Source organism: Bos grunniens, chromosome 1 (genome assembly GCF_055505025.1).
Source record: "Bos grunniens cultivar Pamir isolate PY7600 chromosome 1, Bosgru_T2T1.0, whole genome shotgun sequence".
Taxonomy (NCBI): Eukaryota; Metazoa; Chordata; class Mammalia; order Artiodactyla; family Bovidae; genus Bos; species Bos grunniens.
In genome coordinates, this window is record NC_141165.1 from 51151049 (window position 1) to 51169385 (window position 18337).

An 18337-nucleotide genomic window follows, 5' to 3' on the forward strand; every position below is an offset into this window, starting at 1 on the left:
ATCTTGAAGCAGTAGGCAGAAATTTTCAAAGATTAATTCCTTACTGAGTTTTAAGTTATTTTAGATAACTTCTAAGGTCCCTTCCAACTTCAAGATTCCATAACTTTGCTATTCATGTTTAAAATGTAGTATATAGAGGATTTCTCTGGTGGTCCAGTGGCTAAGATTCCCCACTCCCAATGCAGGGGATCCAGGTTTGATCCCTGGTCAGAGAACTAGATCCCACATGCCGTTAACTAAGGCTGAGGACAGCCAAATAAATAAATGTTAAAAATAAAATAAAATGTAGGATATAGAAAAGGTTTCATTTTGCATAACAGTTTAAAGTTGTTCCATTTTTAAGAATGGATTTGAAATACAATGAGTTCAAGAAAACCATTCGTATTAAGCCTAACTCTGTGGTTATACAGTTTGAGGCAGACAGTGAGTATAAATACCTAAAGCTTCATTATCATTTCCCCATTCTGCCCTTGCACCCCCTGCTGGTGGCAGCAATACCACCTTCAGATACTCAGATGTGTGGGAGGAATGCCCTTCATTCCAGCCTCATTAGAGTAGAAGCCTCCAGTCTTCTGCCTATTGAGGTAGAAGACACCTGGGCTTTTAAAAACATATTTTAAAAAGGCATATACTGTTTATAAACAAGGTATTTTAGTATAGGAATAACAATAGAAGGGAATACAGCGCTCTGCAGCCATGGGCTCCACTAAATTTTGATTAAAAATGTTAAAAAAAAAAATTCAAAAAGTTCCCAAAAGCAAAACTTGAATTTGCCATGTGCACTGGCAACTATTTACATATAATTTACCTTGTATTTACAAATAACATAACTAAATGTTATCGTTTACATAACATTTATATTAGGCATTAGAAGTAACCTAGAGATGATTTAAAGTATATGGAGAATGTGCATGGATTATATGCAACTATTATGCCATCTTAAGGACTTGTGATGCATTTTGGTATCTGAGGAAGCCCTAGAACTACAGATAGAGGACATCTGTATTTTACAGATTTCTGCAGTTGTGGAGTGTAGGATCTTTAGGCTGAGAAAGATGAACAGCAGTCAAAAGTAGCAGGACCTGCCAATCTGCAATTTTCTCTTTGCTTTTGGCCCTATATGCAACTGTATCCAACACACACACATACACACACAGAGTCTACTTTTTGTAATTTGTAATACATGTTAGAATTTTAAGCAGGGTTTAAAACATTTTTTTTAATTATTTTTTTAATTGAAGTATAGTTGATTTACAATGTTGTCAGCAGGGTTTGTTTGTTTTAAGGTTAAGTGGACATTTGGGCTTAAGTATGTATCATGTCTATAGCAATTTACAAAGCACATTTCACAACATGGTAAAATGGGTGTCACCATGTCATTTTTTCAGAGACCACTGCAGCCCAAGAACAGGTGGACCTGGAACCCACGTTCAGGTTCAACTCTAAATGCTATGATCCTTCTCTAGAGCACAGCGCCTGTAGAAGAGTCCAACCTCACAGCCTTTCCAGATTCTGGTGCCGGGAACAAAGTGTACAAAAAAGTTGACACAACTCTGCCCTGAGCGGTGGGCAGTCTGAGGGAGTCACATGACAGAGTAGCCTGTGGGAAGAAGCAACAGGATAACCAGGTCCAGAAAAGCTAGAAAAACTGGAAGTGTAGCAAAGATTGAGTAGCAGGTAGCCAGTGCAGCAAAGACTGAGTAGCAAGTCAGGCAGAGTAGCACCAAGGCTGACTTGACAGCTTGGCTGCCTGTCTCTGTTTTGTTAGAGCTTCACTCATTGGAGGAATAGACAGTGAAAGCTGCTCTAGTTAATACTTCTTCCCACTGTGGCCCTAGATGAGGAGTATTAACAGATCTCTTGTCACTCTTGTCTGTCAAACCAAGTTACTGCTTCCCTTGTCCTTAGCTATCTGAATGTATTTCATTCATTCATTCAATACGCTGGACCTATGACAGAGACTGGGCTGCCTGGCCCTCAAGTTTCAAACACAATGCAGAGTGTAGAGGAAGGTTCACAACAGACTGAACATTATGAGCAAAGCCCACCTGGAGAAGATGGAGGAAGACCCCCTACAAGTCACTTCTAGCTTTACCATGCCTTCCCTTCTCTTCTAATTCACAATGTATCAAAAGCTCTGGTTGCAAAAGCAAATCAATATTTATTATATGCAGCAATGTACTAAGACAAAATCAATGCTCATAGTCACAAAAAAGATATTTGCCAAAGAGCCTATTAAACAGATTGCAACTCTTGAATCTGTTGTGCCAGGCCATTTAAAAGCACCCTGTTTGACTCTCCCATTATGAATCTCATTCATGAAGTTGTAGCTTGGGTACCTACTACACAGTGAGCAGGGATGAGCGATGATAGCTGTTAGAGATGCAACAGAAAAGCGTATTTGGCTTGGACATTATATATGGTGGCAGAAGGGATAAAGGCATTTCCTAAAACAGGGTTCTACCTGTATTATCCAATAGTGAACAGAACAGAGCTGGAGACTGGACACAGAGACAAGGCAAATCATGTGAAAGGGAAGAAAAAGAGAGAAATATTCAATTGAGTATTTTTTTAGGGAAAAAGAGAGTTGAGTCTGATCTTGAGTTGAATATGATCACTAAATGTAGTATATATAGCTATGTTTTCCTGAGATACCATGGTGTTTTATGATGATTATATATATATATATATATATATATATATATATATACACATACATATATCTTTATATAATCTTAAATGGTTTAATTGAGCTTAACTCTTTCAACTCCTCGAATCTTTTAGGGAAAGAAATATAGTAGAATATACAACAAAACTTGCAGCTGCATAAATGATCCTTAAAATCTTATAAAGGAGACTATTATATGCAATTTTAACCAATATGGATAATTTCTCAATTAAAATAAGATGGGCTTACCTGTAGAATTTCACATGAGACTAAAGTACCAGCTGAAGTGTTTTGTTTTCCATATTCCATGCTTTAATTACAAGATTTGCCATGAACTACTGAACAGAAGAACAAGAAAAAGAATTTATTTCAGTCATAACAACATTGGACATGATAACATCTAAAATTAATGTTCTACGAACTTATGGTTGTGGGGGAAGGGGAGGGATAGTTGGGGAGTTTGGGATCAACATGTACACACTGCTACATGGATAAGCAACAAGCACCTATTCCTGTAAGGAACATGGAACTCTGCTCAATGGTATGTGGCAGCCTGGATGGGAGAGGAGTTTGGGGGAGAATGGATTCATGTATATGTATGTCTGAGTCCCTTTGCTGTTCACCTGAAACTATCACAACATTGTTAATCAGCTACATCCCAAAACAAAATAAAATGTTTAAAAAATTCATAAAAGTAATGCTCTATACCTATTATCAACATTATTTTCATTTCTGTTAAAGCTTTGATCCTCTCTTTCTCCTTGCTCTCAAATCACTTCATGCATCTCATCTGGATTTATATTTGACCACTGTCTTGATCACTACAAACAAAGCTAGTGGAGGTGATGGAATTCCAGCTGAGCTACTTCAAATCCTAAGAGATGATATTGTGAAAGTGCTGCACTCAATATACCAGCACTCAAAATTTGGAAAATTTAGCAAGTTTTCATTCCAATCCCAGAGAAGGACAATGCCAAAGAATGTTCAAACTACCGCAAAATTGCACTCATCTCACATGCTAGCAAAGTAATTCTCAAAATCCTCCAAGCTAGGCTTTAACAGTACGTGAACCACAAACTTCCAGATGTTCAAGATGGATTTAGAAAAGACAGAGGAATCAGAGATCAAATTGCCAACATCCGTTGGATCATAGAAAAAGCAAGAGAATTCCAGAAAAACATCTACTTCTGCTTCACTGACTATTCTAAACCCTTTGACTGTGTGGATCACAACAAACTGTGGAAAATTCTGAAAGAGATGGGAATACCGTACCACCTTACCTGCCTCCTAAGAAACCTGTATGCAGGTCAGGAAGCAACAATTAGAACTGGATATGGAACAACGGACTGGTTCCAAGTTGGAAAAGGGGTACATGAAGGCTGATTATTGTCAACCTACTTATTTAACTTATATGCAAAGTACATCATGCAAAATGTTGAGCTGCATGAAGCACAAGTTGGAATCAAAGACTGCCGGGAGAAATATCAATAACCTTAGATATGCAGATGACACCATCCCTTATGGCAGAAAGAGAAGAGAAACTAAAGAGCCCCTTGATGAAAGCAAAAGAGGAGCATGAAAAAGCTGGTTTAAAACTCAACATTCAAAAAACAAAGATCATGGCATCTGGTCCCATCACTTCATGACAAATAGATGGGGAAACAATGGAAACAGTGACAGACTTTCTTTTCCTGGGCTCCAAAATCACTGCAGATGGTGACTGCAGCCATGAAATTAAAAGATGGTTACTCCTTGGAAGAAAAGCTATGACAAACCTAGACAGCATATTAAAAAGCAGAGACATTACTTTGCCAACAAAGGTCCATCTAGTCAAAGCAATGGTTTTTCCAGGGGTCATGTATGGATATGAGAGTTGGACTGTGAAGAAGGCTGAGCAGTGAGGAATTGATGTTTTTAAACTGTGGTATTGGAGAGTCGCTTGGAATGCAAGGAGATCAAGCCAGTAAATTCTAAAGGAAATCAGTACTGAATATTCACCAGAAGGACTGATGCTGAATCTGAAGCTCCAATACTTTGGCCACCTGATGTGAAGAACTGACTCATTGGAAAAGACCTTGATGCTGGGAAAGATTGAAGGCAGGAGGAGAAGGGGATGACGGAGGATGAGATGGTTGGATGGCATCACCGACTTGATGGACACTGAGTTTGAGCAAGCTCTGGTAGATGGTGAATGACAGGGACGTCCGGCGTGCTGCAATCCATGGGATCGCAAAGAGTCTGACACCACTGAGCAACTGAACAACTGTCTAGATAACATGTTTTATTTTCAGGACTGAAATTACCCAACAACCATTCGTTTGAATGAACTTTCTGTTGAGGAGGAAAAAAGAGTCTTAGACTCTTACCTCTAAATAGTAAATAGTTCCTTTCTCTACACTGATACAGGTTCAAGGTATGCTTTTATCAGGTATCAACACATTTTGAGAGCAAAAACTCAGCTCCCTACCTCTGTCTAAGCCGCCTGGGGGAAAAAGGGCCAAACACAAAGCCGTTCCCAGCTGAGGACTGCAAACTCAAATCTTCCTTAACTCTAAAAACAGAGGGAAAAAAAAAAAAAACTTGTGGCTGACAAAGAAGCCACCTCCTAAACGCTAGAGAGGAAAGAAAACCACCTCTGCTTTGCAAATTTCCCTCCTAGAAAAGCAGTGAGAAGTGGAAGAGAAAGAAGGACTACGGAATGCTACTCCTGCTTCTTGCTGGTATCATTACTTACTGCTTGAAAAAGTGAGGCTCCATTACACCTTCAAGGTTTCCTTTAAAATGACTTGTAGGCTTGCTAAGACCGCCTCTTAAAAATCACATAGCCTCAGCCCCTGGAGGTTTCCTCCTCCCTCTTGCCAATTCGCCCGCCCATCCTTCTTAGGTCCATATTCTTTCCAATCCGTCTCCAGGGAGGGAGGGATTCCCACAATTCGGCTTCTGGGCCCTTCCCCAGAGTCTGGGCAATGAATTACCCCAGGCCTGCTGGGGAATCCGACACCGAAACACCATCCCGTTTCCTCCCCCGCCGACTCGGCCAAAGAGCCACCGGCTGCTCCTAGAATGTGCCACCTGAGCGGCCCAAGGCGACGGGCTGGGGTGGGTTGCGCCCTGGGGCGGGTCAGGGAGGACAGCGGGCTCCTTCTAGCCTCGGCCTGGCCCCACCACGCAGCCCGGCGCTCCGCGATGTCGCCCACAGCCCCACGGGGCCCCAACTCCCGCGCTCACCCGGTGGGGCAGCTGAACGTCGCGGAGGCCAGAGCCCCAGGGCTCGGCTGATCGCGGTTCCACCCCAGCCGCGCTCCGGGAGAGGGCCTGAGGAGTAGGGGGCACCGCCCTGCCCGCCTCCCAGCCGAGCCGCCCCGGCCCGGGTGTCCCTGAAGAGGGCGCGGCGCGAAAGGAGCGGGCCCTAGGGCCACGCCCGCCACCCAGCCCGGGGAGTCGGGGCGGGAGGGTGTGCTCTCCAAGGCTTCCGCGCCTCCCTAGAGACCCTGCCCACACTCACCTCCAGCGCAGGGCGCGCACCCTGCTCCGACGCGGGCAGGAGGCGGACTGTCCCTCCCTGCGCGCACACGCAGCCTCCCGCAGCCACACGCACGGCCGGGCGCGCGCAGACCACGCGCCGCGCCCGGAGCCCCTCGCTAGCTCGCTCGTACGCAAGCGCGAGCCCCGGACCCAGCTAGAGGGCGTGGGGATCTGCCCCCAGCCCTCCGCGGTGGTCCGGGCGCGCGCTCTGGATCCTTGCCATCAGTTTGCATGTCACTCACCGGGTTGCTAGGTAGGCAATTTACAGTTGAGCCTAGCCGGGGTGAGTGGATGTAGTGGCCGACTTCGGAAAGGATTTCGGTTTAAGACACGCTCCTATTTGCTCTCCTAGCCCTATTTTCAAGTTGCGTAAATGCCCGGCCTCGAGGCAATCTGGGAGGGATTTACTTATTGCACTCCGCACAGAGCTAGGAAGGAAAGAAGAAACCCTGGGGAGTTCTTTTGCTCTCGCGTAAGAAATGCGCGTTTTCCTTTTAGAATCTGTAGAAAACGGAGGGTGGGATACGTCGGGGTTACAATGGTCCAGGGTGTGAACGTAAGTCCCTGGCGTCGCGCGCTCTGGTGAAATGCCGCTCAGTACTCTTGGCATCTGGTCCCATCACTTCATGGGAAATAGATGGGGAAACAGTGGAAACAGTGTCAGACTTTATTTTGGGGGGCTCCAAAATCACTGCAGATGGTGATTGCAGCCATGAAATTAAAAGACGCTTACTCCGTGGAAGAAAAGTGATGACCAACCTAGATAGCATATTGAAAAGCAGAGGCATTACTTTGCCAACAAATGTCCGTCTAGTCAAGGCTATGGTTTTTCCTGTGGTCATGTATGGATGTGAGAGTTGCACTATGAAGAAAGCTGAGCGCCAATGAATTGATGCTTTTGAACTGTGGTGTTGGAGAAGACTCTTGAGAGTCCCTTGGACTGCAAGGAGATCCAACCAGTCCATTCTGAAGGAGATCAGCCCTGGGATTTCTTTGGAACGACTGATGCTAAAGCTGAAACTCCAGTACTTTGGCCACCTCATGCGAAGAGTTGACTCATTGGAAAAGACTGTGATGCTGGGAGGGATTGGGGGCAGGAGGAGAAGGGGACGACAGAGGATGAGATGGCTGGATGGCATCACTGACTCGATGGATATGAGTCTGAGTGAACTCCGGGAGATGGTGATGGACAGGGAGGCCTGGCGTGCTGCGATTCATGGGGTCGCAAAGAGTCCTACACGACTGAGCGACTGAGCTGAACCGAACTGACTCTTCCTTTGCCCTGGAGAATTCAGAGGAAGTCTGTACCACCAAACTGCTGCTCCCTGGGAGGAATGGAGAGGCTTTGAGGCACGGGAGCTGAGTGTGCTGTTTTTGAGGCGTGCCTCTGGTTGTACCGGTCTCTGGGTGGCAGTTGTTGAATTAACACAGGAATAGTATTTCCTCTCCTCTCTTGGCACCCTTACGTGGTGCCGTCTGAAAACTGCTTCCCATTCTGTTGTACTGTGAACCGTTTGGCTGCACCATTGCAGTGTGAAAAGCTGGAAGAATAGTTCAGTGAACGCCCATGTCCATTCCTCCAAGAAATGAGTAACTCTTAACATTTTGCTTTCTTTCTATGCTGTCTCTTGCCTGAATAAAGACAAAGACATTCTTCAGTGCAACCACATTAGAAACTAAATCACATCGAAGAAACTTGGTAATTTGATATCACCTAATTCTGAAGGAGATCAGCCCTGGGATTTCTTTGGAAGGAATGATGCTAAAGCTGAAACTCCAGTACTTTGGCCACCTCATGCAAAGAGTTGACTCATTGGAAAAGATTCTGATGCTGGGAGGGATTGGGGGCAAGAGGAGAAGGGGACGACAGAGGATGAGATGGCTGGATGGCATCACTGACTCGATGGACGTGAGTCTGAGTGAACTCCGGGAGTTGGTGATGGACAGGGAGGCCTGGTGTGCTGCAATTCATGGGGTCACAAAGAGTCGGAAACAACTGAGCGACTGAACTGAACTGAATATCTAGCCCATTTGCAAATTTCTACAGTTTTCAAAAAAGTTTTGTCTTGGTTTTATGGAGAAATAGCCCAATAAAGAGTCATGCATGCCTTTGTTGTTATGGTTGTCTGTTTTATTGGAGAATAAATAGAAAATAAACCTTCTACCTGTTTTTGTGGTATTACGTTTTTGAAGAGTGTGTGCCAATTATTTAACCAAAGGATTCTTTCTTAATTTGTCTGACTTTGTTTTCCTCCTGATGTCATTTCATTTTTTTCTCTAAAAAATTAGATATCACTTTGCCTGTAAGCTCGAAGAAAGGTTGAGAGGTTTGATTGCTGTTGTTCAGTCACAAAGTCATGTCCTACTCTTTGCAACCCCATGGACTGCAGAACGACAGGCTTCCCTGTCCTTCACTATCTTCTGGAGTTTGCGCAAAGTCATGTCCATTGAGTCGATGATGCCATCCAACCATCTCCTCCTCTGCTGCCCCTTTCTCCCCCTGCCCTCAATCTTTCCCAGCATCAGGGTCTTTTCCAATGAGTTAGCTCTTTGAATCAGGTGGCCAAAGTATTGGAGCTTAGGTATCAGTCCTTCTGATGAATATTCAGGGTTGATTTCTTTTAGGACTGACTGGTTTGATCTTCTTACTGTCCAAGAGACTCTTAAGAGTCTTCTCTAGCACCACAATTTGAGAGCATCAATTCTTTGGTTTGATTAGATGGCAAGAACCCTTATAAGATGGCACACTTTATGAGGTGCTCTTCTTATTGTTTTCCTTCAGGAAGAACATTTTAAATATTAAGCACCTGTTTATTCCTTGATCCCTGCAAGGAGAACATAGGTTACAAATCTACTCACTTAGGCAGATGGAGTAATCATTTGGATTATTCTGGTACCTCCTACTTTAGATCACCTAATGTTAGAAGCCTCATTAAATTACATACTCACTTCGTTCAAAGAACAGTAAAATTCTGTACTTGGTGAAGTTTGAGCCACCTTAGAGTTCTTTTGGATGTGTGTGTGCATGCTAAGTCGCTTTAGTTGTGTCCAACTCTTTGCACCCCGTGGACTGTAACTCTCCAGGCTCCTGTGTCCAACTCTTTGCAACCCCATGGACTGTAACTCTCCAGGCTCCTCTCTCCATGGGATTCTCCAGGCAAGAATACTGGAGTGGGTTCCCATTTCCTTCTCCAAGGGATCTTCCCCAGCCAGGGATTGAAGCCCTATCTCTCGTCTCCTGCATTAGCAGGCAGGTTCTTTACCACTAGTTCCACCTGGGAAGCCCATTCTTATGGATAATTCAAGGGAAAGGCTACCCACTACAGTATTCTTGCCTGGAGAATTCCATGGACTGTATAGTCCATGGGATAGCAAAGAGTCGGACATGACTGAGTGACTTTCACTCGCTCACTGGTAAAAAATAGTGATACTTTCTACAAGGTCTTGTGATGTATTTAAGAAGACATCTTGTGATGTTTTAAGAAGAAAGGATAAAATCCAAGGGAAGTTTCCTGTATTTAACTGAGCAAACCTGAACTCAACTCCCAGTTCCATTCCAATAACAGAAACAAATCTCAGGAATATATAATATATATATGTAGTCTCAGTCTGTGGCTCATATCATAAATATCCAGGAGTGTGAGCTCATCCATTTATGCTCATAAGCTCCACTGGGTGAAATCTAGGTCAAGTTTACACTGTATAACAATGGCCACTTCGACAATTTTTAGTAAGTCAATCTAAGTCAGTGGATCATATCAATGGTTTTTGTTCACATCAGCAAATGAGTGTCTGCTCATCCCTCTGCCAGTTGATCTGAATTTTATCAGAGTCAGCTTTCTAAGAGTCCAAGGCAGAAGCTAGCCTTGGGGCTTCTCTGGTAGCTCAGTGGTAAAGAATCTGCTGCCAATGCAGGAGACACAGTTTAGGTCCCTGGGTCGGGAAGATCCCACAGGTCTCGGAGCAACTAAGCCTGTGGGCCACATCTATTGAGCCTGTGGTCTAGAACCTAGGAACCACAACTACTGAAGCCCATGAGCCCTAGAGCCCGTGCTCCACAACAGGAGAAGCTGCTGCGATGGGAATCTGTGTGCTGCAATGAAGAGTTATCCCTGCTTGCTGCAACTAGAGAAAAGCCCATGCAGGAATGAAGACGGAACACAGCCAAAAATAAAAAAGAAGCTAGCCTTGAAAGTTATGTAACATCATTTTTGGTAACATTTTATTGATCAATAGCAAGCATAGGACTATTCAAGATTCAAGGAGAGAAAAAAAAAGATGCAAGGGGAGAAGATCAGACAAGGCATAAATAGGAGATGAGGCTCATTGTCGGGGTGGGGAGGGAACATATTTGGAAAGGAGCTACCACAGTGCTCTCGGCCAAATGCAAACTTAAATGTGTAGTCTTGATCATAGTGGTCCTTTGCTTAAAATCAGGTGGGGCTGGATCATCTATTTAACTTCAAGCCTAGTCATAACCGGGGCTTCCCTGGTGGCTCAGTTGGTGAAGAATTTGCCTGTAATGCAGGAGACATGGGTTCAATCCCTGGGTTGGGAAGATCCCCTGGAGAATGGAATGGCAACCCACTCCAGTATTCTTGCCTGGAGAATCCCATGGACAGAGGAGCCTGGTGGGCTACAGTCCATGGAATCACAAACAGCTGGACACGACTGGGCAACTAATCACACACTTACACTAGTCATAACTACCCACTCCCAACTGTGATCTACACATTTTCATCAACACTATAGATATGGGGCCATATTTCTTTTTGTTTGCAGATTCTTTGGTTCAACTGCTTCTCCTTTATCAAAGTGGGTTTTTTTCCCCTACAGAAGAGGAAAGAATAGGGATGTGAAATATACACTTAAAAATTATTTATGGTGATTTGAGTTGGATATAGGAGTTAAAAATGGGTGTACGGCAAAATTATTTTTGGATAGTAGCAGTGTAGGTCCAAACACTGGACTTGGTTGACACTCTGTAAATATTCAGATTGGAAGCTGTGGTTATAACTCTTTTCCTGGCTCCAGCCCTAGCAGGTGGTTGTGCCCTTTGCAAAGTGTAAAGTGATTTCTGCCTGCTGGTGCCTTTATCATAGCCATTCTTCACCTCACCTTGGCTGACAGTTCACCTCACCAAGTAAAGAAAGTCCACTGGTAACAAAACTAGGAAGGCTTCATTGCAAATAAAGTAATATATGGGGAAAAAAATCAACCTCTGTATTTGGAAGGATGCTTTAGGACACTCATACTGTATCTTACAAATTCTGTGTTTTTATTTTTGAAAAGTTATATTCCAATTCCTGTTTTTAAAATGTTTTGAATGTCCCATGAATAATGAGTGGGTATATGTGCTCATACATGGCAAAACCTCCCCAGGATGTGAAACAGAGCCATGGACAGCAGACTAGGGGGAAGAAATCCTCCCAAGTGAAATAAGTGAGAAGAAAAGTTGCAAAACCTTCAAAAGATTATTTCCTTCAAGGCAGTTTCCTATTTCTTTGTGTAGCATTTATTCAGTGTGTGATTCAGTTATCTGTTGCATCCCATTAGATGGGGAACCAGTGGCTGGCTTTATTTTTTGGGGCTCCAAAATCACTGCAGATGGTGATTGCAGCCATGAAATTAAAAGACGATTACTCCTTGGAAGGAAAGTTATGACCAGCCTAGACAGCATATTAAAAAGCAGAGACATTACTTTGCCAACAAAGGTCTGTCTAGTCAAGGCTATGGTTTTTCCAGTAGTCATGTATGGATGTGAGAGTTAGACTATAAAGAAAGCTGAGTGCCGAAGAATTGATGCTTTTGAACTGTGGTGTTGGAGAAGACTCTTGAGAGTCCCTTGGACTGCAAGGAGATCCAACCAGTCCATCCTAAAGGAGATGAGTCCTGGGTGTTCATTGGAAGGACTGATGTTGAAGCTGAAACTCAAATACTTTGGCCACCTGGTGTGAAGAGCTGAATCATTTGAAAAGACCCTGATGCTGGGAAAGATTGACGGCGGGAGGAGAAGGGGACGGCGGAGGATGGGATGGTTGGATGGCATCACCAACTCGATGGACATAAGTTTGGGTAAACTCCAGGAGCTGGCGATGGACAGGGAGACCTGCCGTGCTGCGGTTCATGGGGTCGCAAAGAACCAGACACGACTGAGCAAATGAACTGAACTGATTGCATCCCATATATTGAAAATATCCATTTAATATTCGTCACAATTCTTAGGGTTGGTTGCTTGACTCTGTGGTTTTATCTGGATTACTCACATAGTTATGTTGAGGAGTCAGTGGAAGTTTCTGCAAAGCGTGGTAGATTGTGCACATTTTAGCTTTTGTTTCTGTCTCATTGGCCTTCCCTGGTAGTCCAAACAGTAAAAAGTCTGCCCACAACGTGGGAGACCTGGGTTTGATCCCTGGAGTCTGGAAGATTCCCTAGAGAAAGAAGTGGCAACCCGCTCCAGTATTCTTGCCTGGGAAATCCCATGGACAGAGGAGCCTGGCAGACTACAATCCATGGGGTCTGCAAAGAGTTGGACACAACTGAACGACTTTCACTTCAGTTCATATTCTTCTGTTATTTATTAATTTTTTTATAAGCCTTTAAAAAGCAAAAGTTATTCTTAGCTCAAGGGCCCTACATAGAAACAGGCTGAGGGCCATGTTTATATTAGTAGTTTGCCAACCCCTGAACTGGAGAGTCAGCTAAGCTGAAAGTCCAAGGTGGCTTCAGCATGTGTCTGGCAGTTGGTGATGCCATCCACTGCTGGCCATGATTCTTCTGGAGCATCTTCAGGGCTTCTCATCCTCCATGTGCTTCATTCTCAGTCTGTGGGCAGCACCCAAGAGTATGAAGGTGGAAGTGGTCAGAGTTAGGGCATAGTTGGGAAGTCACACAGGGTCACATATGCCACATTCTGTAGATCAGAAGAGACCATGAGGCCAACCCAGATTGAAGGGATGGGCTACTAGATTCCCTGTCAGCGGGAACAGCTGTGGATATTGTGGCCACAGCTAGCTAAACTAAGTGGAAGATTTCTACTGTCCGCACCACCCTGGGAGATGGAAGGCTGATGCTGACACCTTGACATTAGATTGACTCTCAGAGCCTTATTCAGATAACTTCAGATTGAGTCATAAAACTGGATTTATAACCTCTGATGGCAGCTACTGCTCTTACGCTCTTGTTTGCCCTTATCACCCCAGCCTGTCTCGAATTCTGTGAGCACTCATTCATTTTCCCTTGTACCAGTTTACAGGTATCTCTGCTAGGAGATACCAGCTCCATGAAGGAAGGACCACACCCGACCACTCTGCCTTACTGTGACAAATCTTCAATAGATAGATACGAAATTTAATTAAATAACCTAACTGAGGTTTACCCACTCCAGTGTTCTTGCCTGGAGAATCCCAGGGACGGGGGAGCCTGGTGGGCTGCCGTCTATGTGGTCGCACAGAGTCGGACACAACTGAAGTGACTTAGCAGCAGCAGCAGCAACTGAGGTTTAACATCAGGTTATTTGCTTACTTTGCAAAAGCAAAACTAATTTAAGAGTCTTACACTGCCTCCAAATTCTGAAAGAACATCATGTATCAAAGAGTCACGTTTCACACCCGAATACCATCTAATCAGATAGTTAAGGTTCCTAACAGTTTTTCAAACATATAATTAAGTGTTAAGAAGCAGTATGCTTAATGACAAGTTTCAACTAGTAACCACCTTTAAGGACATATTACATTTTAACTTTAAATGTGTCTGCAGATGAAAATCAAAAAGTAACAGCAGTTTATAATATATAGGCTGTGTACGTTCCAAGGCAGAACTAATTCTGGAGAGGGTATCTAATCTGCAGTAAATGCTGCTACTAATTACTCAGTTGAATTTTTCAATATGTGTTTTCTCCAAGATCTCATTGTAACTCCACTTGTCTTCTCCCACTTGATGGAAAGCTTTGACAATTTATTATGTTTACAAGCAGCTGGGGTGTATTTCTAATTGATGATTTGTTATCCGATATTTCTTACTTGACTGTCCACATTTATCATTCTCTTTGGCATTTTCCTCAGTGTCTCCTGTCTTACTGAACTAGATGGATGGTGCTGCTTTTGTGCAAACGCAGGCATTTTGCACTCCCCTGCTGCTTCTTTCCATCAGACCACAGATACATACAGGACTGATGCTAGATAACATGTCCATGGCACTTAAGCATGAACAAAGTATATTCACATATACTCTGTCAGTTGATTATTAATACATCAGTCCTGTGGGACGATGCTACCACCACCTCATTTGGCAGGTGGGGAGACTGGTGAACAAATATTCTAGAATATTTCAAATTGAATGTGTTCGAGTCAACCTCAGTACCTTCCCATAAAACCTGTTTATTCTCCTAGATTCCAAATTCGGTTAAAGCAGTCTCATTTATCAGTCTTCCAAGTTTGATCCTTAATTCTTTCTTCTGCATTACTCCACAAGAACAGTCACCAAGACCCTGTGGATTCTCTTTCTCTCTGAGACCTGACCTTCTGATCCTTCCCCGGCTCCCCAGAAAACCTCATTTTTCACCTGGGTTTGTGTTAGAGCTTTCTGTCTGTTCCTCTGACTTCTGAGTTGCCCATCCGATCCTTCTCATTACTATGAGGACTGTCTTCCTTAAACTCACATCATGCATGCACTTCTGGCTTTAAATGGGTCAGTGGCTCCCCACAGGGCACAGTCTAAAGGGTTACAAAGCTCTTTAGTCTGGCTCAGTCAGCAAATTCCTGCTGTTCTGGTTCCTGTTCTCAGTCCATTTTCATGCACCTGTCTTTGTACCCACCTCCCCATCAGAATACATTTTCATTTCCTGATTCCCTGCACCCCAGAGCCACACCGCCTGACTCACTCAAGGCTCACAACTTCTATAGTAGTACTTCTCAAATCTAACTCCAGCAAGAGTCTAGAACTGTGCCATCTAATAGAATCATTTGTTGTGCTTGTTCAGTCACTCAGTCATGCTGGACTCTTTGCAACCCCATGGACTGCAGCACACCAAGCTTCCCTGTCCTTCACTATCTCCTGGAGTTACTCAAACTCATGAACATTGAGTTGATGATGCCATCAACCATCTCATCCTCTGTCGAGCTATCTGTGATGATAAAAATGCTCTCTGCTTTCCAGTACCATAAGCACTAATCATTTGTAACTACTGAGCCATGCAGTGTAGCTAATGACACTGAGGAACTGGATTTTTAATTTTACTTACTTTAAATTTAAGTAGCCACCATATTGCATAATATCTTTCTGTATGAATCCCTACCATATTGAATAATACAGATCTATATGAGTCCCTTTTCATCTGTTAAAACTCAGTTCAAACATGGTTCAGCCTAAAGACCAGCTACATAATTTGTGGAGCTCAGTGCAAAATGAAATACAGGACTGTTTGTAAAAAAATTATTAAGAATTTCAAAACAATAACAGCAGAACATTATACAAAATACAGTGCCCTTTTAAGTGCAGGGCCCTGTGTGACTATGCAGTTTCCAGGCCCATGCAAATAGCCCTGTTTAGACTTGTAGAAAAATTCACAAAGGATATGAGGAAGTAATTTACAGAAGAGGAAATCTACAAGGCCAGTAAATATCTGAAAAGATGTACATTTTCCTAGGAACCAGGAAAATGCAAATTAAAGCCACAATGAGATACAATTTCATACCTACTTATTGTCAGAAATTTGAAAGTCCAATAATATCAAGTTGTCAGGATGTAATCACTGCTGATTATATAAATCACTTCTCTAGTAAAACTGAAAATGTGCGTATCCTGTAATCCAGTGGTTCTACTCTTAGGTGTCCTCCCTGGAGAAACTTGCATGTGTGCATGAGAAGGTGTGTATAACAATATTTATGGTAGCTTGCTTGTAACTGAAAGGCATCTGAAGCAAACTAATACGCACAAATGGGAGGAATGATAAATAAATGCAGCATGCTTTAGGAAGAATTTCATGTAATAATTTAAAATGAATGAATTAGAGCTATATTTCTCAGTTTGGATAAATTAAAAATATATAATGTTGATCAGAGAAAGCAAGTTCCAGATAGGTGTTATTTATGGATATGTTTTATAAATGTGAAAATTGTAGTTATAATTGTTTGTAAATATATATGTGTATTATAAATATATATCATACATAATAAAACATACAAAACCAAACACAGGACTGATTACCTTTAATGAGGGGTAAGGGGTCAGAGACTAGACTAGCGTGACAGAGGGCAGTTCATTGAATCTACAGTGATTTATTTCTTAAAAATCAATGACTTAAATGCACACAAAGAAAATAATGCAGGTAGTATTAAAAGGCATGAATGAATTGCTATATGACATAAAGAGAAAACTCCATAAAATATGATTCAAAATTAAGAAGCAATAAAAGATACATGAATGTATTTATATATAAGTTAAAAAAAAAACACTTTTCATGAGGAAAAAACTACGAGCAAGTGAAAACTCCTGACAACTTGGAGAAAATATTTGTAATGTCTACCATTAACGAGCAAATATTTTCCCCAAATGTATTTTCATTTTGTATATGTGCTGGTAAAATGAGCACAGTTTTAAACATTTTCAAATGTATAGCAAATCTGAAAAACTTTTGTGGAAAACACGTACCACCTAGATTCTGCCATCAATGTTTTACTATACTTGCTTTATCACTTATATAATTTCTCTATCCTTCTGTCAATCCATATTAATTTTTGGTGCATTTCAAAAGAAATTGCTGCTGCTGCTGCTGCTAAGTTGCTTCAGTCGTGTCCGACTCTGTGTGACCCCATAGACAGCAGCCCACCAGGCTTCCCTGTCCCTGGGATTCTCCAGGCAAGAACACTGGAGTGGGTTGCCATTTCCTTCTCCAATGCATGAAAGTGAAAAGTGAAAGTAAAGACGCTCAATCGTGTCCGACTGTAGCGACCCCATGGACTGCAGCCCACCAGGCTCCTCCATCCATGGGATTTTCCAGGCAAGAGTACTGGAGTGGGGTGCCATTGCCTCCTCCGAAAGAAATTGCAAACATCAGTATATAGATGCACGTATATTACTAACAATTCTACTAGGTATATACACAAAAGAATTGAAAGCAAGGATTTGAACCGATATTAGTTACCTAATGTTCATAGCAGCATTATTCACAATAGATGAAAGATGGAAACAACCCCAGTGTCTATCAGTGGATGCATAAATAAGCATAGTGAGGTATATGCGTACTATGGAGTATGATTCAACCATGGAAAGGAATGAAGTTCTAACACATGCTGCAGCATGGCGGAACCTTGAGGATATACTGTTAAGTGAAATAGACTAGATACAGATGTACCGATACTTTAAGATGCCACTTACATGGACTATGTATCTAAAATACTATCTAAATATGTATCTGCAACACTCAGATACGAAGAGACAAAAGGTAGAACAGAGGTTACAAGGGATGAGGGAAAGAAGGAGTGAGGAGTTATTATTTAATAAGTATAGAGCTTCAGCTTTATGAAGGTTCTGTAGATGGACAGTGGTGATTGCACGGTAGTGTGAATATACTTGATGCCACTGAACTGTACACTTAAAAGTGGTTAAAAAGATAAAACATGTATATTTTGCCACAATGAAAAATATTTTAAGAAGTAAAAAATAAGTTAAAAAAAAAGAAAGAAATGCTAATGAAAACAACACTGAGATGCAATTTCTCACCCATTAGATTGACAGAAGTCTGAGTTTGATCCTATGAAGCTGTGAGGAAACAGGCCTTCTTATTGTTAGTGGCAAGGCCAAAAAAAAAAACCATAGTATAACCCCTCTGGTGGCAAGTTTGGCAATGTCTTGAAAAATAACACGAGCACTAACCCTTTGACCCAACATTCACTCACCTTCAAGAATATCTCCTGAAGATATCCTTGCAAAAATATGAAATTGTTAAAAATTATTGGAGTAGCTGCTGCTGCTGCTAAGTCACTTCAGTCGTGTCCAACTCTGTGTGACCCCATAGACGGCAGCCCACCAGGCTTCCCCGTCCCTGGGATTCTCCAGGCAAGAACACTGGAGTGGGTTGCCATTGCCTTCTCCAATGCATGAAAGTGAAAAGTCAAAGTGAAGTTGCTCAGTCGTGTCCAACTC

General features: G+C 42.6%; 1 protein-coding gene across 50 annotated transcripts in view; it reads right to left on the minus strand.

Moving 5' to 3' along the window:
• The window catches only part of B3GALNT1 (beta-1,3-N-acetylgalactosaminyltransferase 1 (Globoside blood group)), a 34366-nt gene extending 27661 nt beyond the window's left edge, over positions 1-6705 (minus strand). For 16 of the 50 annotated variants that reach the window (XR_015161109.1, XM_086392934.1, XM_086392887.1 and 13 more), the window contains exons 1-2: positions 5897-6175; positions 2918-3006 (exon numbers count right to left, since the gene is read on the minus strand). The gene's annotated coding sequence lies outside the window, so the exon portion shown is untranslated. Of the gene's footprint in view, positions 1-2917; positions 3007-5135; positions 5220-5896 lie in introns of all 50 variants that reach the window. The other 34 variants (XM_086393176.1, XM_086392966.1, XM_086392866.1 and 31 more) reach the window with 17 other exon arrangements.
• Between the last annotated feature and the right edge of the window lie 11632 nt (positions 6706-18337).